We start from the raw sequence: 27332 nt of genomic DNA on the forward strand, positions 1-27332 counted from the left end.
ATAATTTGCTTCCCATGGGAAGCAATTAAGTATAATATGTAACTACAAAGAACTTTAAGTACTTATGTTTTCTTGCACTAAAATTTTGCTGGATGAGACAGATAAAAAAACAATGTTATGATAAAAAATTTATTATTTACTGACTAAATTTTAAATTATTTTTTAAATTTATACTTTAATAATTAAATTAATAAAATATTCATATCCTCTCATTCTTATCCTCAAAGCCTAAAAGTTATTTGCCATGTCTTTTCCTTGAAAGTATCGGTGGGTTGAAAAAAAAATGGGTGTAGGGTTATATATGATCTAATTCAGTGTTGGCTAGTGAATTTAAGAAAAGAAAAATAAATTTGTATGAAGGGAACTAACTTCTTTATACAAGTAACACTTTGGTTTGTGAATGCTGTTAGACATATTTTTTGAGGGGATAATTATTGTACAAATTCGCCGACTAATTTAAACACCAAACAAAATATATAAACTAAGAAGTTTCTTTGGAATTTTAGGAGCCATGCATCAACTTTTCGATGAATTTTTTGTGGTTATTTTCTACGTGAAGATGAAATGGAAATTTTCATGTTTCTCGCTATTTCTTTACAAAAATTAAAAATTTTGACTAAGTGTGATGGCTAGATTTGAACAAATCAAAATTATTTGGGTGGGGATAGCATTTCTTTAAATAAAGTTATTGAGATTTAAACTTTGATTATGATATATATCGGCCATTAAACAGGTCAAAATTTTTCTTTTTTGTGAAGAAATGGTGTGGGACATGGTAATTTCCACCCAATCTTCAATGTAGAAAATAACCACATGAAACTTATCAAAAGATTGATGAATAGAGAAGTGGCTCTTGAAATCCCAGATTAAAAAAAAAAAAATTGTGAAAATCTAACCAATAATTTAGTCAAGTCAAATTATATAAACGTTTATCAACCAATCAAGAACTTTGGTTTTCAAATTGTATACCTTTAATTCAATTAATTATTTTATAATATAAAGATTATAATTATAATAAAATATTATATAATTTTTAATTTGATTAGAGTAAGAAAAGTATTGGAGAATGTTGGGTGAGACGTGACCAATGCAATAAGTAAAGATTAAGAAAAGAGAAAGTTGGTGTGCAAAATGGAAATTTTCATCCAATCTTCAAATAGAAAATAAGCTGTTGGTTATAAGACCTTCTCTCACCCAAAATTTCTTCTAAACTGTTAGTGATGTCAATATTAAATAGATCCTCTATCATTTTGCATTAACCCTTGTAGCAGCATCAAGTTAACAAGGGATAAACTCTATAATTCTATAGCAATGGAACCTTGGCCTTTGCCATATCGCCTTATATTGTTTAAGAATTAAATGTTGGTAGGCTTTTACTTGGACGGATTGTCCCAATTGTCATTGGTTTAATTATTCACAAGTTTTTAAGTAGATTTTTGTGAACTTGGGAAACAATTTTTAAGATTAGGCTCAACCTTAGCTTGGTCTATGAGTTTTAGTCCAAAATTTCCGACACAATCATCAATACTTTGACTCAATTTTGGGCAACGTGCTTAACATAGGGATCTATGTAAACAACTTTTTTTCACTATGACTTGACTGCTCAAAAAGAGAGTGGTAAACAGATCAAAATGAATAAATTTTGAAATATTATTGTAATTATTCTTTAAATTTAATAAATGAATAAAAATTGAATATGTTTATAATCTATTCATCAATCGTTTTTATTTATATTTTTTTATTATAAATGAATCATGAATTTTATTATATTTATAATTTGTTTGTTAAATTAATAAATCTTAAAATATTATTTTTTATTATTTGTTAAATTTAATAAATAAATATAAATTAATAAAAATTAACTTTATTCATGAATTATTTATCAAACATTTTGTTTATTTACATCCTTACTCAAAAATTATCTTTAACGATGCCAAAAAGTCATGCAATCTTTTGATTGTTGAATTTTTAATTCCAATCAATCTCTTATAACCATGCCAAACAATTTGTTTTTTGTATAATGCTTTTGTTTCGTCAATGGTAGCAAGTGGTTTTTCCGGTGAATAAAGTTTTAGCTCACCTTTTACTGTTGTTTATCATGCAAATCATTTGATTTAGCATTACTATGAATGCTCATGATTCAAATAAATTTTGACTTCAACATACTAAATACTTATTCACAACATATCAATAGTTAGAAAGAAAAAATATGTGCACTAATTAATTGGCAAAAATATTGGATATTTGTTAGAATATTATTATTTTTAATAATTAAGATTATTAGAAATTAAATTTTAATTACTAAAATTAAAAATTTAACACCAAAGTTCTTACTTATAAGAATATAATTTTGAATTTTTTGAAAACTCCCGTAAAGATATACTAGGAGTTGAGATTTGTTTCTTCATAATTTATAATTTTTTAATAGTATATATCTTCCTTTGAAGGTCTCCAATTAATTGTATCTCTCAAACTTATTAAAAATTTTAATAAAATTATCAAATTATTAATTTATTACATATACATTAGAATTATTGTTAATGCTCAGCCACAGAGTATGGCTTCAATGGTTAGGTATCTTGCCACTTTCAAGTAGGAAATCACTGCAACACCTACCTTTCTAAGAAATTCCCTAAAAACTATTGCTTCATCGCATTATAACCAAGCATATTGTCATGTCTTATGCATTGCACTAATTGAAGTCATTTAATCATCATTTTTATCACAAATACGTCATTCATAACCATTATCTGTGAAAGAAATTTATAACGAAAAAAAATTGGGTTACGGTTAAAATATTAATGACGCCTAAACCTTGGAAAAAAAAAAAAACAGATAATTTGGATGCGGAAGTACCTTAAATAAACTCAAATTTGCCATAAAATCTCACAAGTAACATGATGCAAGTGGCAACCTGGAACACAGAGCACAACAATTGAAGATCAATAATTACCATTTCAGTTTGATTATGAGCTCGTTTGTCCTGCAAGTCCGACCGACTACTTCAATTTTGCTCAGTTGCTACCTTTAATCACTCTGAAAATAAAAACAGAAAGCACATCTTGATGGAAAAAAAATATTGATATTATATCAGATAATTCATTTGTTCTTTAAAGCTCCAACTATGTCAAGTCCCTTGGGGAAACGATTCACCCCAAAAGTTTACAAACATTAACAATTAAAAAGGGAAAAAAAAAAGAAAATTTTTGAAGTAAACTACTGCATGATCAAAAATTAAACAAGAATCCAGAAATTATAATCAATATCTGACTTCATTCACATAAAACATTTCATTTTCAATTCTGCGTACACAATGTGTTTAAGGTCTTCTTCCACACCTTCTTCTCCCTCCTTTCTGTTGAATCTGTAGAACACTCATGAAAACGCCCGCCGGGAGTGGAATTGGTATTGTGGTTGTTTTTCAACTCGAGTGGCTCCAAAAGAAAGGAATCGATATCCCAATCATAACCAATTCGAAGGGAACGAACAATGTAAGATCATCCTCTAGGTTGCCCTTGATAATCCAAAATAAGATGAAGCATATCCAACTTTCTGCCAACACATTCAACCTCTTGCTGAAGCTGGTAGTAGACGGCTTGAAATTTTCATGGTGCATAATCTTGAAAAAAGCAAGCTTCAATGTTAGCTCCAAAATCGATTAACTAACCAGCAATAATCAAATTTGCATTAATTTCTTATAACAGGAATCAAGGCATACCTCAAATAGCAACTGCCAGACTAGAATGTAATGCACAAACATAGAAGATCATTAGTTGCAGGTCTACACACTTCCATCCCAGAAAGAAGTCACATCTGTGTCATAGAAACATATCTTTCAGCACTATCCATAGAAGCATCCAATGTGAGCTTTAGTTGTCTCTGACATCAGTAGACCCAAAAGTTTACTGTATAACATGTTCAACTTCAAATTAGTATGAAAATTCTTGAAAAAGGACCTTTAATGTTTCATAATAATAATTAGTCGTAGCAGCATTAAGTTAACAAGGGATAAACTCTCTAGAAATTCTACAGCCATAGAAGCTTTTAAGTAGATTGACCCAATTGTCATTGGTTTAATTATCCACAAGTTTTTAAGTAGATTTTTCTCAACTTGGGATAGAGTTTTTGAGATTAGGACCAACCTTAGGTTGGACTTTTTGTTTTGGTGCAAATTTGTCAACACAATCATCAATAGTTCGACTCAATTTTGGGCAACAAACCTTTTTGGGCCAAACATGTAAACAATTTAACTGCTCAAAAATATAGTTGTAAATAAATAGAAAATAAATGAATTTTATTATCTCTGTGATTTATTTATTTAATTAATAAAATTTGAAATGTTAATGTGATTATTTATTAAATTTAATAAATAAATAAAAATGAATATGTTTTCAAATTTTGTTTAATTAACGAGAAATGTTATTTTGATTATCTATTAAGTTTAATAAATGAATAAAATTTGAGTATGTTTTCAAACTATTTGTTGAACTTTTTTTTTTTTTTTTACACTTTCATGTTATAAACAAATCAAACATAAATGAATTTTGTTGTATACGTGATTTATTCGTTTAATTAATTAATCTTCAAATATTATTTGTAATTATTTATTAAATTCAATAAACGAATATAAACATAAATCAATTTGTTCACAAATTATTTGTCAAACATTTTGTTTTGTTCATACTCTTATTCACAAATGACCCTTAATGATGCCAAAATCTCTACGATTTATTAATTGTTGAATTCTTAATTTCGATCAATCTCTAATAATTTCATATATAAAAAAATTTTCCCTTAACAACGTTAACAAGTGTTTATAAAATATCCATTAATATTGTAACCTAAAGTATCAAATTATTGTATTTTGACAACGTTAACAAGTGTTTATAAATATTAAATACCCATTAATAAGGTTTTTTTAAAGGAAATACTGTATTTAATTCAAAATTTTACTTAGTATTTTATTTAAAAGCTCTTGAACTAATCTCAAGTTAAAGCTAAAATTCTTATAATTGTCAAATATGTTTAATCATTGTTAGCTTGCTTTCCTAAAAGAAAATGAAAAAGGTACTTGAATCTTTCCTCTGCCTTTTAAGCTGCCTATAATTTTGGAAAAAGATTTTATGTAGGTTTTTAAGTGAAGTTTATTAAGTTTTTATTAAAAATGATTAAATTAAAATTAAAATTGAAAATCAAAATCAAAATTAATTAGATTGAAAATTTTTATTTCATAAATCAATTATATAAAATTTGAAAAGAATAATAAATTTTGATATATTTTTTAAATAAATATTTTTAGTAAAAATTTTGACAAAATTTTTATGATTGAATAAGTAAACAATATTTTTAATAATATTTTATATATATTATTAATTTTCATATTAAATTTTATCAATCTATCAACTTAAATTTTTTATTAAAATTTTTATTAAATCATTATAAAAAGATTTCATTTATGTCACCTAAAAAACTTTATCAATATTTTGTTCATAATTTTGTGTTTAACCTTTCAAGTTGTCCAACCTCGTTTGGATTTTAACATAGTAAAAATCTTACGGCTCAGCCATTTTTAACGGCTAGGTCACAAACCTTGTTTGATAAGCCCAGCTTATCCTTTTAAACAAGAATACGTTTCCTTTTTGTCAAATTTGTTCATTTCAATTATATCCGAAAATTTTAACCACAATTTAAAATTTTAATAAAAATTATATATATAATAAAAATAAAAAATATATTTCATATTTGACGTATCAATATAAATTACAGCATAATAATTTTTATATTTTATAAATATTAATCATGAAATAAACAAACACAAATATACTAATTGTTACAACTAATTTTAATGTCCACATTCAACAAAATCATATTCTCAGAAATTTACAATTAGTTAACCAAGCTCTGCTGGCCTTTAAAGTTAAAAATTCTGGATTTATGAAAAACCCACAAACATGAACACCATACACCAAATATAAAACATTTTGTCATGAATTCAGAATTATGGGATTACAATTTTATTAGGATATTAAAAAAAACTGTTAAGAGAACAATAAATAAAAATTTATCAAAATTATTATATTAAAATTAAGATATGATCCGATATGAATTTAATATCAAAACGACACTCGAATGCAGCAAAAATTCTCCCCACCGTATTAACAAACAAAGCTTAAAGGCTAAAGCTATAAGAAAGGGTTAAGTTACAATCAAAATTGATCCTTTTCTATACAAATTCCAGCTTGGATTAGTTTGATGGAAGAAATATTCAAGTTGTTCAGGCAATTTTTCTGGTTGGTGATAGATTTGGCAAGAGTTTGACACAATCCTCACCTTAGTGGTATATTGTTTTATCAATGTCACTATTGAAAATTTGTTCAAGATCAAGCATGCCTTAAACCATGTGATTAGAAAGTCCAAATCAATTTTAGAATAAGTAACTGCTCTTGATTGATTTTAGTTTCAATTTTCTTTTATTCTTTTTAATACTAACCATGACCCGTAATTTATTAACAATAATAGTAATAATAATAATAATAATTTTCAAATATTTTTATTATATTTTCTCGTTCACTTTTTTTTTCTCAACAAAAATTAACAAACAAGCAACTAGAAGAAGATAATCTCACAAAAACCATCAAACATTCTAGACAATCTCATAATTGACCCAAGCTACAAGAAAGTAACCCTTTAACCAGACACATCAACTACAAGTGGACATAAATATGAAAATTTATGTATTTATATCATATAAAATATTAAAGAGTAAAATATATGAATAGTTACTCAATTTTAGAGGTTATCTTAAAATTGGTTAGTTACGTATTGATTTTCTCAATTTAGTTATCTATATTTGAGTAAGTGTTTATTTTGGGCACTTAATCGTTAATGATTAATGATGTGCTAATGTGACAATGTCACGTTTGTTATCAAGTGTCATGTGGCACTGTCATCTCATTTAATAAGTCATGTGGTATTGTTGATGGGATATTATAAAATTTGAAATAAATAAATAAATTTTCATCACTTAACTTTTAAAAAATTATCATTTTCATCACTTAACTTTGAAAATTTATAATTTGATTACTAACAAATAATTCCTCAATTTTTATAAGAGACTAGAAATAAGCATTAATATTTTTATTTCATGAAATTAAATTATAAATTTTTTATTTGATTGTAATTATATCATTTAAATAAAAAAAAAGGGATGAATATTATCCAATACTAAAATTACTAAAATAATATTACTTCAAATCTTTATGATTCACTCTATTTAAATAAATTGAAGTATTTTATATTTCATAATGATGAGATTCTAATTGTAACAAAAGCTCATAAATTTAATTTCATGCAATAAATTATTAAAAGAAATATAGATAACATAAATTTATTGTAATTAAAACCTTGACATAATGAAATATAAAACTTATTAATATTTTGATCTTCATTGTCAATGACTTATTATTATTATTATGAATTTATAATGAGTTAATTAGCGATGTTTATGAAATTTAATATAATAAAATATTTTTATTATTCATGTTATCTATTGAAATATATTAGGATAATACTCAAATAAGTCATTGAATTTTATAAAAAATAAAAGAAACATTTCATATTTTTATTGTATGAAATTAAATTATGAGTTTTATTTTATTATGATTATACCATTTAAATTTAAAAAATAAAAAAAATCATCAATTGTCAGATTTACTAAAATATTATTATTTCAAATATTTATTGTTCAGTTAATCCAAATAAATTTAGTTAACTATTTTAAATTTTTACATTTTGATCACCATTGTTTGTGAAATTATTAAAATTTAAATGTTACTCTTAACGTAACTTTATAACGATTTAATCATCAATGATTTGTGAAATTTAATATAATAAATTATTTTTATTTTATTTTGTTATCTATATTTCCTTTAATATTTCATTACATGAAATTAAAACTAAATCTTAATATTATGAAATATAAAATACTTAGTTGAGTTTATTTGGATGAGCTGAATGATAAAGATATGAAATAATATTATTTTAATAATTTTTATATGTCGATAATATTCTTTCATTTTTTAAATTTAAATGATATAATATCAATAAAATAAAAATTTTATAATTTAATTCTATGCAATAAAAATATCAAATACTTAATTTTGTTTTTTTATAAAATTTGAAGACTTATTCATTAGTGACTAAATTGTAACTTTTTAAAATTAAATGACTTGAATAAAAGTTTTTAAAAAGTTAAGTATTTAAAATTTTTTTTTTTTTTAATTTTATAATACCATGTTGGCAATGCCACATGATACCATATGACTTATCATATGACATGATAGTATCATGTGACATTCGACAACTAACGTGACAATGTCATATCAACATATCCTTAGTTATTAGTGGTTAAGTGACAAAAAATATATTTTTTTAATTTAAGTAATTAAATTAAAAAATTAATATTTTATTGATCATTTTAAAATGATCTCTAAAATTGAGTGACTATTTATAAATGTTGTATCAAATATTAAAATATATATTTATATCATATTTTATATAAAAATTATGTATTATAATTCATATCAATATAAAAATATAAAATATATATATATTTTTTATTAAGCATATATATAATTATTATTAAAATTTTAAATTATTTTAATTTTATATTAATTTTATATTATATTCATACGTACTTTTATATTTGGATAAGATAAAAACAGTAAAAGATGAAACATTGAAAATGAGTGGATCTAGTCTTTGCCCAAACTCTTCCCTTACAAAACCTTCAGCCATCAATTAATTATTAAGTCACCCCCTCTATTTCAATATAGGAGGGCTTTTTCACTAACAATACTTAATAAAAAAATTGGTAGGCTTCTTCCTTTCCCCTATTTTTTTTCTTGGACTTCATAACACCCGACCCAATCCTAATATCCCATCACCAAAAGGACTATTATTTAGTTGTCTTTCTTGAAGTGGGCTTTTGACAATTCCAATTTACATTGCGACAAAATTTATTTATATTAACAGTCGTGGATTTTATTTATAAAACATTGAATTTTTAGTTTCAGTTTAATACTTGATAATTTTAAATATAAAAATAAATAAATAAATGTGTCCATTGCAATTGATTGTTTTTCCCTTTCATATTATGCTTTTTTGGGCACTAAATAATAAAATAAAGATCAATTAGTATAAACTTTTATTAAAAAATCAATTTTATTTTTTTAAAAATCTACCCAAAGCAAAATTATTACATATTCTTGTTCTTAAACAAATACCCTAACTATTGAAGCTTGAAATTTCAATTAAAAAATCTTTAATTTGAATAATGAGAAAGAAATGTTTTAATTTATGATAATAAAGAGCGTTACATCCCATTATATAATCTAAGATAATATATAATATATTGAAAATTTATTAAAATTCTTATGCTTATATAAAAAAATAAAGAGTAATTATTTTTATTTTTTTGTTAAAGAATAATATATTTGATCATAAAAAAAAATCTTATGAAAACATATAAAATTCATTATTACTAATCTTAATCCTATATATGATTATCTTAAACACAAGATAAAAATGATATAAAAATATAAAAATAATATAGTTTAAAATTAATAAAAAACATATATTTAACAAAAATAAAAAATATATCATATTTGACATATCAATATATGATTATCTTAAACACAAGATAAAAATGATATAAAAATATAAAAATAATATAGTTTAAAATTAATAAAAAACATATATTTAACAAAAAGAAAAAATATATCATATTTGACATATCAATATGAATTACAATATGATAATTTTTATAAATTAAACATATTTAATATAAAATAAATAAATAATAAATATATAAATTATCAAATTTTTTATCCTTAACCATATAAATAAAGCCAAAATATAAATTTACCCGTTATATTACTCTCAAGATTGTAAACCTATATGTTGCATTATTAATTTTTCTGCATTTACTAAGCTGATGTGATTTTCGTCAAAGAAGAGGACGTGATGGGACATGACACGTGGGGGCCAAAAGTGGTGGGCCCATGTCTGAATATCTTTACTTCTTAGTGGGAAGGAGAAATCTTAAAAACCCAAGTTTAGTTTTGTCGGAAATCTTTTGTACGTGTGAGTGTCCGCTAGAAGCCTACGACATACAAAAGAAAAAAAATCAAACAAGTCAAAATAATTAAAATAAAAATTGGAATAATGGGCTAAATTAATATGCAAAAGGTTAGAAAAATAAACTTCTATAATCAGTTGATTGATTTTTTATTTATTTATAAAAATAAAATTTTAAGAATTATAAGTAGTTTCTTATCAAATACTGACTATAATAAAATTCAACTATAAAAACAACTAAATTATTTTTTATATTTAAAATTATCAAAAATTAATTATAATTATTAAAATTAAAAATTTAATACTTTATATTAACATACTACACAATTATTGACCACAATGAAAATTTTTTTGTCTCTGTACTGAAACTATATTCAAAATAAATTTTTAAAGAATATAAGCCACCAACTTAGAAAAATATAAACTTAAAGAAGCTATAGGAAGCATAGAATACGAAGTGTTTGGCTTTCAATAGAGAGGAGCAGGTTTAGCCTCACAATGCGTTCATCTTGAGGCTCAAACCTAAAATCCAATAAAATAAGGGTTACCATTTGGATCAAACTTTCGATAGTGAGTTGCTTATTTTACCTTGTTATGAAAATTAAGCGAATGTCATTTTAAATTTTTTTTGTTCAGCTTAATCATGTTTATATAGTGTTTTATTTATAAAAAAATGTCGTAATTTGAAAATAAAAAAATTAAAATTTTATTATATTATATATCAATTTTTTAAAAATAATTATATAAATTAATTGAATATAAGTTTATATCCTATGTATAATGATTTTTTTTTTTGTCAATGATAGCAAGTGGTTTCTACAATGACAAAACTATAGTTCATCTTTTATCGTCTTTTATCATGATTTAATATTACGAATGATCATCAATAAATAATTAGTTCAATTGATTAAAGTTCATTTTTTTTGACAAAAAGATCTTAGAATTGAATCCTATCAGTGATTATTTGTTAAAATTATCTCGAATACAAGATTTACAATCACCTGTTTTAAATTATCAAATTTGATATATTTTATCTTGACTTAAAATATTAAATAATTTATCTACTTTCAAATTTTGAGTAACCTACTTAACATTATTATGAATGATTATAGACTCAAATAGATTTGACTTTCAACATATTAAATAGTTATTTATCACATATCAATAGTCATAAAACAAAAATGTGTGAGCTAATTAATTGGCAAAGGCATCGGATTTTTGTTTAAAATATTATTTATTTTAACAAATGAGGTTGTTAAAAATTAAATTTTAATTATTAACATTATAAATTTAACACTCAATGATTTGAGATTTATTTCTTCATAATTTATAATGTTTTAATAGCATCTTCGTTTGGAGGTCTCCAATTAATTGTGTCTTTCCAACTTATTAAAAATTTTAATAAAATTATCAATTATTAATTTATTACATATAAATTAGAATTACTGTAAATGCTCAACCACGGAGTTTGGCCTCTAGGGTTCGGCATCTTGCCACTTTCAAGTAGGAAATCACTGCAACACCTAGCTTTCTAGTAAATCCCCTAAAAGACGTCGACCAAATTAACCGTATTTGACCAAATAAAATATAATAAATTGTTTTGGAATTTAATATTCGTGGTCCCAATGATCCAATAATTATCCCAAAGGCATAATAAAGGACATCAACAAGTGGAAAAAAAGAGAAAAAAATGAAAAAGAAAAAAGCATATAAACAAAGAGACTCATCATATGAAAAGTTTCATTAGAAACACAAACACTTTGAGGAAAAACACATTTGTCCCTTTGTTTCTGCCCAACCTAACACTAATTTGACCACTAATGTTCTAAGTTCTTTGTCACAACAAATAAAATATATATTTCATTGTTTTCTTCCTTCAAAATTTAAGATGTACAACGAAACTTCCTTTTAAAAAAAAAAAAGTTTAAGGTGAGAGAAGGTTTATTCAGTCCAAAGTTATAATAGACAACTGATTTTAGAGAAAAAAACTACTGAATTTACAATTTATCCAAAAAAGACTGTTATTAATGAAAATCAAACTTAGGCCTTTTTTATCATCTCAATTCACTTTCACTGGCAATAGTTATATATATATATATATATATATATATATATATGACTAGAATCTACTTATACTAGTATAATTGTTATAAATTTTTTTATTATTGAATCAAATGACTAAATGTTATGAATTTAAATTTTGATTCAAAAGTAAAAAAAAAAAATGTAACACTTATATTAGTGTAATTGGATCCATATACATACATACATACATACATATATATATATATATACATCTATATATGATAACTTACATAAGAGTAAAATTAATAAGTTTTACGATTTTTTTAATCAGTAATTTTAATAGATTCAAGAGGTGAGATATCTTTTGAATTTATTGAACATCTCTTAAATTTATTGAAATTAATAATTAAAAAAAATATAAAATTAAAAAATTTTATACTGATATAAGATTATATATATAAATATATAATATGAAAGGTTGATGGTGAACTTTTTTTAGTAATTTTGGATAATGAAATTAAAAAATATCATTATCTATATAAATAATAATTCTAATATTAAAATAGATATTATATATATATATATTACAATATACATAATTACCATATAAGATTTACTGATATAGGTACTTACATAGATATATAGTTTCTTTTTCTAACATATAAATTTTTTTATAAAATTTCTTTGTATAATAACACATAAGATATTTCTTAATTTTAGATTATTTATCAAAAAATATATTTAAAAAATTATTTAATTATTCAAAAATTTCAAATTTTAAATGAAAAATCAATTTAGATTTAAAATAATTAAATATATAAAATTATTATTTTTGTAATATTTTATTTAAATAAATAAAATTAATTCTTATTTTTTATTTAAGGATTAAATAAATGGATTTAAAAAATCATTGGTTATCCAAAATTTTTTAAGATATATTTATTTGAATATTTTTTTAATTATTCAAAGTTTTTCTTTCAATTGAAAAAATCATCTTTATCTATCAAATATACTTTTAGATATATCTTAAAGGTTGTATTACAAGTATAAATTATAAATACAGTCAATATTTTTAACATAGTATTAATTCACACTAAAAATTAGTTATAGATAAACCAATCAAATAAACCAATATAAATTAAATTGAATTACAATCGCATAATATGAGATTTAATTAAAGATGATTTTTGATTAATCTAAATCAAAGTATGTACATGAGCTCTTATTGAATTAGGAAAACAAAAGAAAATTAGATGAACATAAGATAGAGATTATTGTACCAGAAATAAAAAATGACCTCTAGAATGGTCAAAGCAAATATAGAAATTAAATAATTTACTTTCAAAATATTGATCAAAATTTCATGATAAATATGCACTATTTTATTTTTATTTTACAATAATCAGCACAATAATATATTTTTTAAAATTAATTTTTTAATCATTTAGATATATATCTTTTAAAATTTAAAAATATCAAATGTAATTTTATCTTAATAGAAAAATAGTAATATCATACCAAAGTCTATGAGATTTTTGGCAAGAAAAAAATAATTGAAATAAAAAAATAATTTGTGATTTCTAAAATAATATTTTATTTTGAATTACATAAATTTACAAGTATATACAAATAATAAGAGATGTTGAAGATAATGCAAATTAAAAAAAAGTAATTTAAAGTGAACAGATTTTTAGTTTATATTTTAATATTTTGTTGGTGTACTTAATAATATTATTTACACTATCTTTTGAATTTTTTTTCTTCTTCCAATATTATTGATGTATATTTATATTTACACTATTTGTCATGCAAGTACGACAAACTAGTTCAATTTCGCTCAGTTGCTACCTTTAATCACTCTGAAAAGAAAAACAGAAAGCACGTCCGGATGAAAAAAAAAAATTGATAATATATCAGATAATTCATTTGTTCTTGAAAGCTCCAACTATGTCAAAGTCCTTGGGCGAAACGATTCACCCAAAAAGTTTACAAGAAATTAATAATTTAAAAGGGAAAAAACGAAAATTTATGAAGTGAACTACTGCATGAACAAAAACTAAACAAGAATCCAGAAATTATAATCGATATCTGACTTCAATCACATAAAACATTTCGTTGTTGATTCAGCATACACAATGTGTTTGAGAGAAGGTCTTCCTCTTCACCTTCCTCTCCCCCTTATCTGTTGAATCTGCAGAACGCTCATGAAAATGCCTGCTGGGTGTGGACTTGCGATTGTGGCTGTTATTCAACTCTAAAGTTCCAAAGGAAAGGAATCGATATCCCAATACGAAGAGTGCGAAGAATGAAAGATCATCCTCTAGGCTGCTTTTAACAATCCAAAATTTAAGATGAAGCGTGTCCAACTTGCTACAAACACATTCAACCTCTTGCTCAAGCTGGTAGTAGACGGCTTGAAATTTTCATGGTGCGTAATCTTGAAAAAAGCAAGCTTCTATGTTAGCTCCAAAACAAATTAGCTAACCAGCAATAATCAACCCAAATTTACTTTATTTCTTATAACAGGAAGCAAGCTTTGAGGCACACCTCAAATAGCAACTGCCAGCCTGGAATGCAATGCACAGACAAAGAAGATCATTTGTTGCAGATCTACATACTTTCCATCCCAGAAAATAGAAATCACCCCCGCCGCGTTATGGAAACATATCTTTCAGCACTAGCCATAGAAGCTCACACTGTGGCTGGACATCAGTAGAGCCAAAAGTTAACTGTATAGCATGTTCAGCTTCAAAGTTTGATATTAATAATTAGTTATTGGCAAGAGTTACCTGCATTTGATTACTTGTAGGTCATTTAGTAGAAGAGCCAGAAAAGAATATACTGGATCAGGTATCTGCTAAGAATGTGGTAAAATACTTTTAAATGGCTATTAAGAATTTAAAAGAACCATTAAGCGGCAAGTAATGAGACAAGAAGAGCTGTGAACCTTTATATAAAGGGCACATGTTTATAGAGTAAACTTAAAGAAAGCATAAATTTGTCCGGCCTTTGTCAAGTTTTGTGAGTTACTGAGATCTCCAGAGTCCAAGCGCTGCTAACACATCTTGATAACTTGAAAAACTCTGAAAGGATAATAGAAACACTATAAAAAAAAGCTAAGCAAATCAGAAGAGTCATAATTAACTAGAGACGATCAGCTCAAAAAGTTCTCCTAAGTAACATGAAGCAAGTGATGAGGCATACCTCAAATAGCAACTGGCAGCCTTATGCATAACAATTGAAGATCGCTAGTTGCAGGTCTACTTTGTATCCCAGAAAGCAGAAGTCACAGACTGTACTATGGAAAATACATTTAGCACTAACCAAAAAACCACAAATGTTAACCTTAGTTGTGCCTGAATCCAATAAAGCAATCACAAAATTATTTGTTCTAGTTACAAAATATGTTCTAAAAATGGTGAATTAGTGACTTTACCTGGTTGGCATAGTTTTAAATTCAAACTAGTATAAAATTTCCAGAAAAGTACCTCCAAAATTTTGATAATAATAGTTAGTTATTGCCACAAGTTACCTGCATTTGCTTTGTTGTAAGTCCTTTACTGGAAGAACTAGATAAAGTATGTGTTAAGAATGTGGTGAAATACTTTTCATTTGGTCATTAAGAACTCAGAGAAAAACATAAACAGCAAGTAATAAGCCACGGAGGGTTGTGAGTCTTTCTGGTACAACAAAAAAAAAAATGCATTTTTATAGAGCAACCCACAGAAAGGATAAAATTAACCTGCCTTTGTCAAGTTCTATAAGTTGCTGAGATCTACAAAGTTCAAATTCCGATAATACATCTCAATAACTTGAAAAACTTTGAACCATCTCAATAACTTGAAAAACTTTGAAAGGATAATAGGAATTTAAAAGAACTAAGCAATCCTGAGTCACCATTAATAGTCAATGATGTATAATAATCAATTGTTTACAGATAAATTTCTTGATCCATCACAAACACTGGAATTAAAAGGAAAAAAAAAAAAAAAGAAAGAAAAGCTACCTGGTTTTCTTCATATCTGAAAACAACTAATGCTTCTTATTCAAGCACTTGACACCAATCATTGCCTTTATCATTTCAGGGAACGGATGTCTAATGCACCTCCTTTTCCATTTACAACATATAGTGGAACAAATAATTAACATACTATAAAGTCATGCAAATATACGAGATGAATTTATAAGTGAACAAAACTAAATGTCCAAATTCTCATGAAGCAGAGGACAATATTCACTTGTTAACACAGGGATGCATGTGAACAGAAATGTTGAGTTAATGATGTATAACGATGAATTATTGACAGATAAATTTCTTGATCCATTAGTAATCTGGAATTGAAAGAAAAAAAAAAACCTACCTAGTTTTTATCATATCTGAAAATGTTGCTTCTATTTCTTGAACTGTTTACTTGGATAAAAAACCTGGAAAAAATTCGTAAGTAGAAGGTGCAAATAAACCAAAGGGACATTAAGTTCGGAAAAACTGGAACAGAAATGAAACAAAGAAAGGTGATTAACACAAAGAACAAGGAGCGCACAAGAATACCTGCGTTAATTAGGGAACTATCCATCTCTTCATAGGAATGACGTGATACTGGTTCCTTGAGTTGGGAGGTTGCAATCTCAAAATTTCCCTCAAAAGCCAAGGAATCACAGTCTACCAACTCCATTTCATGGATTGCTGTAATTGGAAGGTAATCCACAAACTTCCCCCCCTCACTATTCTCAAGTTTCATTGAAAGGGCAAGATGTCGATTAGCTTAGGACAATCTTAGGTAAAGTTCTTCAAGATGAGAGAATGCCCCTGCATTCCTCATTCTCTTCAGAAAAACCTAGTTCCTGCCAGTTCAAGATTTGTTAAAATATTAATGCTTCCTTTTGAAACAACTATTTGAGAGGGTGAATTTGAATTTGATTTGTTTTTCATTTTAGTAAGGACGAGGGTAGTCACTACATTTGAGAGAGTATAAAAGGATGCATTTGGTATTTACTTTGCTATCTAGGCAATTTAAATTCACTACTTGCATCATTCTATAAATCCATGTATTTAAGTGTACTTATATACTCACACATTAATGAGTACTACCACATAATATCTACAACATTTAAAATCCAAATCGAACTTCTTCAGAGGAATTTCAAAATACAATCCAAAATTTCATGGAATCTAAACAGCATAGTTGCTAAAAGAACATACCCATGTCCGCAATTAGTGCTCAGGAAAAACCTCAAATTGGGAGATCTTTCCAGAGGAGCACCTGTCCGAGTTCTTTTGAGTAGTCCTTGAACTGAATGAATGAAGGAAGGAAGACAGTGTTGCTGGTATAAACTAGAGAATATGGTAGTCACTGATTTCATGCAATACAGGAGACAGGAGTAAAAGAAGTTTTTCTTCATTGATTTGAAAGTTGTGCACATTGATGGCCCTTCGCTAAGAAATCCAAATTTGAAATGAAGTGGAGCTTGATGCAAAGCTGTCAAACCATCAAAAACTGACATTCAAATAATTCTGGGATAGAAAAATGAGCTCTTGTAGCTCCATGCTAAGGCAGCTCATGCAAAAGGAATTACATTTGGATGGAAATCATCTATTAGAATTTGCAACCAATACTCAGAGTAGGGTGATAGGAGGCTGTAAAAATATTTGCCAAAAATTAAGTATCAGTTGTAGATCTGATTACATCTAAAAGTGGAAATGCACAAGTCAATACTTGCATTACGATATTAATTTTCTCAAATTAATGAAAGCAAAAATATTTGCACAAGCCAAACCTGAAAGTAAGCCAACATTTTGGAAGGATTTATGAGTCGGTAAGAATTGCCATGCCTACATATTTTGTAAGACAGATTCAATATAACAACTTATTATGTAACTAGATGACAGGTAAAATTCGGAGAATGGACAAAAGTTATGTAAACTAACCTTTTAGCACAGCTTGCCCATAGGAGGTCCGGATGTTCATGGGAGAACTTAGATATTTTCTCATCTACTCTCAGAGAGTGTCTCCTTGATGGTTCAGATGTACCAGAGAGTGCAAACTATGTCTTTGAGGCTATATTTGATCATCTACAGTTGGTAGTAGAGATGCCTTTGAGGCGATTTGGAAAGAAATGAACTGCCTAAACCAGAAGGTGCAGGAGTACCCAAAAGCCTGATATTCGGAGATGGTACACTAGCACAAGATCAATAGATTGCCTGAAAAATTAACAGAAGCCATAAGCATTTGAAGCTAGAAATGGAAGCGGTCTCAAAGAAGTGACTAAATATCACCTTTTCACTTGATTTAACTATCTAATACCACACAGATTAAATGTTCTATAACACAGTTGCTAATGTCACATCCCCTTCTCCAGAAATAATAGTAGTTTACTTTGAATTCAAGACTTTTCAACTTACACAAATTAGGCAAAATTTTGTGTACCAGAATATGCCACTATTTGCATGCTTGAAAAAAATATATCTTGACAGATCCAGAAGCAGAATTAAGAACAATTGAGAAATCAAAATTAAATGAGAAAACTAATTTTTGTTGTACATAATAGTTTAAGAATCAAATCATCAACCAACTTAAACAGTCTATCTCTACCAGGGCCCATAAAAGATTCATACTTCCAATATTAACAGGGTAGCATAATTAAATAATTGGAGATAGATTTGTAGGCCAAATTGTCATAGAGAAGTTTCTTCTCTACAAAACTTTACACAACATTAATCCATGATCATTGTCACAAATGCATCAATCATAGTTTACGTACTTTTTTCCTTTTCTAAAGATATGCTTAAATCTACCTTATTTTATTTTTATACTCTTCCATATACTGTCCCTCATACCAAATACACAAGCTACTCCTCATCGAAAAAAGAAAACCAAAGTTATGATATTAACAAAAATTTCTATCCCAGAAAGAGAAAAGTAAATATTAAAACTTTTTTAGTGGCTGTTTCTTATCTTAGCTCTTGAAGATTAACTAAAAGAATCTTTGAAAAAAAGAACAAAAATCCAGGCTGCTATGAAACTCAACTTATGAAAGTGCATAGAACAAAGCAGAGAGAAACAGAGCAGCAGTACAATCATGTAAGCATATGAAAAGGGAAATGACCAGTAGCTTTGAGCCCATGAAGTGTCATAGGAAGTGGGATTGTTCTGCTGCTGGTTTTCAGCTGATGTATCAGAAGCATTAGATACATTTCCATCATCTTCTCCTTTACGTCTGTTAAACACTTTCTCTTCAGCTTCCTCATTTCCACTCTCAAAGTAGAACCTCTTACCCAAAACCGAGTTCTTCATTCTCTTCTAGCCTCAATCTCCTACTGCAAGAAATCATAAAAACTAAATACACATTTATAGTTAAACCAGGTTAACCATAAGAAGGAATTGGATTCACAAGGCTGTAAAATAAGAGGAAAAACCACATATTCAACTAAAGGAAAGTAATCAACTACAATTTTCAGAAGTAACAGGAGGCAAATGATAAGGCATTCCTTAAATAATAACTGACAGCCTGGAACAGGAAGCACGGCAATTGAAGATCACTAGTCGTGGGTCTACTTTGTACCCCATAAACAAAAAGTCACTAAGTAGAGAAGCATCAATATTAGCCTTGGTTGTACTCAACTTCAATACAGCAACCACAAAAGTATTGGTACAAGTTACAAAATTTCTTCTAATAATTGAAAAATGTGTACTAATGGCTTAATCGAGTTGCCATAGTTTTTCAATTTCAAACTAGTATAAAAGTTTTTAAAAAGGTCCTTCACAAATTTGATAATAAAAAAAAAGGAAGTGGCACAAGATACCTACATTTGATTTGTTGTAGCCCAGTAGGTCGTTTAGTGGAAGACCAAGAGAAGAATATAATGGATTGAATATCTGTTAACAGTGAGGTGAATTAGCAATAAAGAATTTAAAGAGAGAAAATAAACAGCCAGTGTTCAGACACGATTGGGGACTAGCTGTGGCTTAATGACGCAAAACGAAGCATATGTTTGCAGAGTGAACCAACAAAAAGCATAGACTTACTGCTTTGTTATTTCGAAACAAGTATTTGAGAGGGTGAGATTGAATTTGATTTGTTGTCAATTTTTCGAGGATGAGTGTAGTCATTACATTTGAGGGAGAATAAAAGGATGCATTTGGAATTCACTTTGTTATCTAGGTATTTTAAATTCATTACTTTGAGTCATTCTAAAAATCCATATATTCGAATGTAATTATACAACTCGTATTCATAAGTATTACCGCATAAGTTCTACTACATTTGAAATACAAATTCATCTTCTAAAATGTAAATTTATAAATGCAATATAAAGTTTCATGAAATTAGATGGCTTAGTTGCTACGAGATCGTACCCATGAAAGTTAGGATCCGTACTTGCTACTCAGGAAAACCCTCAAGTGGAGAAATCTTTTAAGAGCAGCTGTTCAAGTTGTTTGAGTAGTCCTTGAACTGAAAGAATCATGGAAAAAAAGACAGAGCATCTAGAATGAACTAGACAATATGGTAGTCAATGACGTCATAGTGTCTAAGAGAATGAAAGAGTAAAGGTCATTATTCTTTATTGATTTAAAATCTATGCACATCAGCATTGCTGCTTCAGGAAATCCAAATTTGAAAAGAAATATGCAGAGTTTGACACAAAGCTGCCGAACCATCGAAGACTGTCATGCAGATAATTCTGGGATAGAAAAATGACCTATTGCACCTCCAGCCTAAGGCAATTTATGGAAGAAGCACTTCATTTTGATGGCAATCATCAATTAGAATTTGCAACAAAGCTCAGAAGTAGCCAGGGTGATGGTAGCTTGTAAACGTAAAGCAATTTGCGATATATTAAGTATCAGTTGTAGTTTTGATTCCATCCAAAAGCAAAATCATCAATATTCACACTAATTATGCTTGAAGTGAATACAATACCCCACAAAATCATTTTCAAAATTTGATTTGTTCTACCCCAAAAAAATACTCAACAAGTACTTATTTTCCTCTTTATGAAGATTGAAGAACATCAATTAAATAAATTATAAAATTGCTACTTAAAAACAGAGAAATACTACACCTCAGTGATGACTAAACAATAGACAGCTAGCATAGAGTGAATCACCTCTTCAATGGAATGACACTACACCAGTTCCTTTAGCTGGGAGTATTGCAATCTCTAATTTTCACCATGCGCAGACCACAAACCAGTCCCTCAAAAGGTAACAAATCAAATTCAACCAACTCCAGTTCATGGATTGCTGCAATCCGAGGTCATCCCACAACTTCTCGGCCTCCATTATTCTCAATTTCCATTGAAAGGGCAAGATGTCAATTAACTTATGACATTAACGTTCTTCAACATGAGAGAATGCCCCACATTCTTTATTGTCTTTAGAAAACAGCCATTCCTGCCATTTCAGGACTTGTTAAAACCTTAATGTTTTCACTTGGAAACAAGTATTTGAGAGAGTGATACATTTGATTTGTTGTTAATTTTTTAAGGATGATTGCAGTCATTATATTAAAGAGAGTATAAAAAGATGTATCCAGAATTCACTATTCAAGAGAAATTTACCAATTCTACGTATTTAAATGGAATTATATAAGTGATGTATTTATGAGCATTACCACCTGATTTGTACTGCATTTGAAATTCAAATCCACCTTCTCAAATGGAGATTTCCAAATGAAATCTAAAATTTGATGAAATCTAGATGGCTTAGTTGCTCAAAGAACATACCTATAGAAGTTAGGATCCACAGTTACTATGGAAAACCTTCAAACTAAGAGCTCTTTCAAAAGAAGCAGTCCTTGGACTCAATGAATCATCTTGATAACCACGACAGTGCTTCTAGTCTGATTAAAGAATACGGTTGCCAGTGATTCCATAAGAAGAGAAGGAAAGAGTTGAAATCCCTATTCTTTACTGAGGTCAAATCTGAGCACATCAACATTGCAACTCTAAGAAACCAAAATTTCAAATGAAGTATGCAGAGCTTGAGGCCAATCCATCCAAGTATTGAGGATAATTCTGGGATAGAAAAATGAGGCCATTAATCTCAAAACTAAAGCAAATCATACAACAGGGTACTTCACTTGAATGAGAATCATAAACTGGCATTTGCAACTGATTCTTAAAATGAAAAAAGAATCCAGGAAGGCTATAAAAGATTTTGAAGCAATAGTCAACCCTTGTATTATAAAAGTAATGAAGAATTTGGCATTAGAATTCAAGGGAAAAAAAAAAGAGAAAATAGTCCGCAAACTTCAATCAATTAAGAATTTTTGAAAGAAAAATGAATAAATAAAAAAGTAAAATAAGTAATGAAATAAAATGAAAATGGAAGGAGTACCTGATCCTGAGTTAATTACGTTCATAATGGCAAAGGGACACGTTGACACATTTGGCTTCTGAGTATTGCTATATAATGAGTTGATGGTCAATCCAAATGACAGGGACGTGGGAAATGATCGGCCAATATTTACCTTGCCCCTTCTTGCAACTTTCTCTCAGCAAAGGACAATAGTAAATCCAAATATAAGAAAAAGAGGCAGGGAGCCCCTTTGCCGGCATGGATTCGAGTGTTGGACAGTGTACGATAGACAAATTGCGGAGAGAGGAGAGGCGTTGAAAGCACTTATCGTCCAAAAGCTTAAGATTTGGGAAACCACAAATGTAAAGATCGGTAAGAGAAGAGGGCAGCAGATGTTCATCGGGAAAAGACTCTTTTGCACATGTGAGTGAATGGAACTCAGTTCTCTTGTAGTAATCGTGCTCCGAAAGATGGCTGATATGCAATTGGCGAAGAGAGGTGAGGTGTTGAAAGCCGTTGCTGTTCAAAAGCTTAAGACTTGGAAGACCACATATCACAAGATCAGTAAGAGAAGAGGGCAGCAGATGTTCATCTGGAAAACAATATCTCTAATTCTGAACTTACGATTTTGAAGTGTGTAAGAAAAGGGAGTGTTTGCAAACTCCATTCCCTCCTCGTCATGCCCGCAATCAGCTTACCACTTTCAAAGATAGAAATAGTTTTTAATTTGGAGGGCAAACCCTCTCTTGGAAATGACTCTATTTCTGGACAATTTGATATTTTCAATTCCTCAAGGGATGGGAAGAGGAAGTGCATATGCTCTGGAAATGACTTTAAATTTCCGCAAGAGGAAACGGTAAGTGAGGTTAAATTGGTGGCAGATAATCCCTCTTCAATTTCAAAAGATATAAAATTAGGGCAATTAGATGTTACCAAAGATTTGAGACATGCGAGATGCTGGTGGTGGAGGCCCCTCTGATGATGCACCAATCCATTTCAAGTTGTCGCATTGTAAATAAAGATTATTTAGCATAGGAAATGATCCTAATGGTAAAGATTCTAGGGGATGACACCTTCCGCCTTCTATCTGCAAGGATTCAAGGGACGTATACAAGGGGATTTTGAAACAATCCAAGACACCACCCTTGATTGTCAATTGCTTTAGCGTTATAGGAAGACTACCTTCAGGAAGGGATCTGAGATTAGAACAATACCACATAGTTAACTTTTCAAGACGAGTGCAGTGTTGCATCATCTGCTCCAATATGGAATCATTGATAATCTGATTGCAAATATCGAACTATCGAAGCCCACAAGGCAATTGCACCAATTGCAATGCATCGCAATGCCGTAATTGAAGTTTGCAAATGCTTGGTAACCTAGGAAGCAAGCCATCAAGATTTCCACAAGATTCGATCACAAGTTTCGTCAAAGATGCGAGGTACTTGGGCAGAGAATTGGTTAGCTTGGGACAATCTCTTATGATTAGCTCTTGCAAACTAGAGAAAGCATCATCTCTCGAACAAAGCTTCCATTCTTTCCACTCTGGCATCTTCGAAAAACTTAAGAGTTTTAAGAGATCCAAATGGTGTACTCCATCACAATGCCCGTAGAAACCACCATTATCATCACCTACTGTTGCTACTTTGGTAAACCCTGAAATAGAGAGAGATTCCAAAGATGATAATTGCCCAAGCGGTGGCAAGAACAAACAATATTCACAATCGCTTAACTCCACAGAAACTACTTTTGAGAAGGAAGAATGTCCGATCCATTCCCGAAATCTTGTACCTCCATAACGTCTAATGACAAGACGCTTCAAGTTTGTATGGGGCTCCAGTTGTTCAAGTACTTCTTTTTCACGTCTTTTATCAACATTTCGATGATCACAACTCCACAGCAACTCCAACTCCTTAAGGTCCTTCTTAACCTTCAAATTGGCATCTTTGGCATCCCTTGCATGGGCAACATTTTCTAAACCTGAAATGGCAAGGCTTCCACGTATATGCTTGAGCTTTCCTAACTCATTAATCCTTGAACCATTTTGGTCGCCCAAAACAAAATCTGTTAATATTCGAAGATCTTTCAACTTACCCATTCCTTCAGGCATCCTTTCTAACTCTGTTTTCCGACTATCGAGATGTTGCAAGTTGATCAATCGGTACATGTCTTTTGGCAACTTCACAAGCCCCCCACTTTCAAACAATATTAATGTTTGCAAATAATATAATGTACTCAAAGAGTTTTGCAAACATTTAATTTTAGTATTGGAAAGATTCAAATATAGCAAATATTTTAAATTGCCAATTTCTTCCGGCTACTCATTGACATTAAGATAATTAGCCAAAGAAAGTACTCGCAAGCATCTACATTTTGTTATCAAATCAAGCAGTTGGCTGGTAACACAATGAATGAATAGAGATGAACCTTCTAAAGTCAAGAATGTTCGCAAACTTTTTTCCTCAGATAATGGCTCAAATTTCCGAAGCACATCATATTCTTCTTGAACATTGGATAAATGACGAGTCTTTTCAGTTATTTCAAATGAACCACCACTACCTTCCAATCTGCAAACAAATTCTCCTGATATAGATTTAGCTAAATCACTAATTAGGTCATGCATGACAAAGCAAGATTTGTCCCTTGTTGATTGTTGAAAAAATGACCTGAATGCTAAATCTTTGAAGTGCTTGTTACCTTCCGCGTTGCCATCATTTTCGGAAATTTGTAAAAGACCTTCAGCCATCCATACTAGAATGAGTTCTTCCTTTTTGAATTCATAATCTTTAGGAAAAATGGAACAACATGCAAAGCAGCGCTTCAAATTTGAAGGAAGATAATAATAACTTAATCTTAAAGATGAAGGAATAGTAGTACCTTCCTTTTCTAGTTTGTCCCACAAATCGCTTTCTAATATTTCATTCCATTCATCAGCATCTTTCCAACGCAGAAGACCTCCAAGTGCTTTGGCTGCTAGAGGGAGGCCTATGCATCTTTTGGCAATGGCTTCACCGATTACCTCCAGATCTCGATGCATGCTTGGAATTCCATCAACAAATGCATGTTTTGCAAATATCTTCCAACAATCATCATCAGATAAGATACCAAGAGGACAAGTTTGAACAGTCTTCATAATGGATGCAACCCTTTCATTACGTGTTGTTACGATAATCTTGCTGTTTTGTGCCCCAGAAGTGAAAGGTTTTCTCAGATCGCCCCAGTCTTCATAATTCTCGTTCCAAACATCGTCTAAAACAAATAGAAACTTCTTTCCCAACAGCTTCTCCTTTAGTCTAAGTTGAAGCTGGTCTAGATTCTGACTATCATCACAACCAGAAGTAATCTCATCAAGAATGGCTTTGGTTACTCTGAAAACATTAAATTGGTCTGAAACACACACCCATGCTTTGAGGTCAAACCATTCCTTCCCTCTCTCGTCATTGAAGATAAATTGTGCAAGGGAGGTTTTACCAACCCCGGGCATACCCACTATTGGAATCACATCAATCTGATTTTCAGTTAGAATTTCTAGGTGCAACAACTGCATTATTGCTTCTTTTTCACCATCTCTGCCATAAAAAACACCAGATTCATCCACCGAAGAAGTTTGACGAGATCTTTGAAATTTCTTCTCTCCTTTACAATATTCTTTCAAACCGCGGATACCTTCTTGGTTGAGTAGATATTCTAGTTGCTCAAAGATCTTCCCAAGCTTTGACTCCATCCCCCTTTCGAAAGGATTGAGAGAAGAGAAAAAGGGGCTTACCTTCGTTGCCATACTAGTTTGACCCTCGGGTTCCATCCTACTTCGAAGAGCTATAGCAGCGATCTCATCGAGGAGGTCCTCTGCAGAATAAACAGCATCTTTGAGCTCATCAATCAAGGCTCTGACATCCTTGCCGATAATAGGCTCATTTTCAGCATATTTCAGCACTACATTAGCTGACATGAGAGTTGGCTTCAGTTTCTTCAGAAGGCCATCTTCAAGTTTCTTTCCTTTAATGAAGTCTAAGACCACACGGGAAGCCAACCTTTCGAAAATAACTTGGAGGAAAGCAGAGAGAGGAGTTTCAACCAGCAAATCGGCCTTTTTTTTTTTTTTTTTGCTTTTTACAAGGAAATTTGAAGAAGATCAAAGGAAGTGAACGCAAACAATGGAAAGAAGAAGGGTGCTAAAACTCAAGGGAAACGATTTGAAGGGGAAGGATTTTTTTTTTTTTTTTGCAAGGGAAGGATTTGAAGATAAAAAAAAGGCAGTCGTTGCAATCAACAAACAGTGAAATTAGATGAAGATGAAAGATGAGGAAAGCGTTGTGGTGAAGGCAGGGCTTAATCCCCTTTCAATGAAAGCGTTGTGCTAACGAACTTTTCTAGAACGTTGCAATGATACCCCACATCACTTTCAATGAAAGATGAAAGAATCTTATGCCATCATCAAAGCAAAAGAGACATGTAGAAAAACAAAGTTTGTAGGGCATAGTGCTTCATTTGCTTTCGGTGCTAAAGTTAATTTTGGTGTGTTAATTATTCTTAGGCTAATGGGAAATGGAAATTGCATCTTGCAACAAAGAAAAGATTGAATCCACAATAGAAAAAAAACAAAGTACAAGAGCTTGTTAATGGATCTTATTTTCTTTTACAGAAATTTCATGGGAAATTGCAGGGGAAAAAAGTGAACAAATACTACATATGTACATGGAACTTTCATGTAAAGTCTACCAAACATAAAGCCCGATTGCATTATGCATATAAAAACAATTAGTTTTCTCCTAAGATATATCAAAAATAGTTTTTCAAAATCAAAGTCCTAAGGTTTGATATCATCAGTGATGTTCCAATTAAGAGGACGTTGATGTAAAATTTGAGATGGCT

The 27332-nt window shown here is 29.2% G+C and overlaps 1 pseudogene across 1 annotated transcript; it reads right to left on the reverse strand.

Moving 5' to 3' along the window:
• Positions 1-14051: 14051 nt before the first annotated feature.
• On the reverse strand, positions 14052-26592 carry LOC111295966 (putative disease resistance RPP13-like protein 1; annotated as a pseudogene). The gene is made up of 17 exons (XR_016325967.1): positions 22500-26592; positions 21887-22177; positions 21269-21554; positions 20517-20613; positions 19968-20036; positions 19267-19477; positions 18089-18361; positions 17938-17992; positions 17363-17797; positions 16712-17004; positions 16524-16587; positions 16169-16270; positions 15367-15937; positions 15110-15245; positions 14952-15016; positions 14710-14864; positions 14052-14599 (listed from the first exon to the last, which is right to left on the reverse strand). The product of XR_016325967.1 is annotated as a putative disease resistance RPP13-like protein 1 (transcript).
• Positions 26593-27332: the final 740 nt, after the last annotated feature.

Source organism: Durio zibethinus, chromosome 12 (assembly GCF_047325235.1).
Source record: "Durio zibethinus cultivar Kanyao isolate XHJ-2024 chromosome 12, ASM4732523v1, whole genome shotgun sequence".
NCBI classification, from domain to species: Eukaryota; Viridiplantae; Streptophyta; class Magnoliopsida; order Malvales; family Malvaceae; genus Durio; species Durio zibethinus.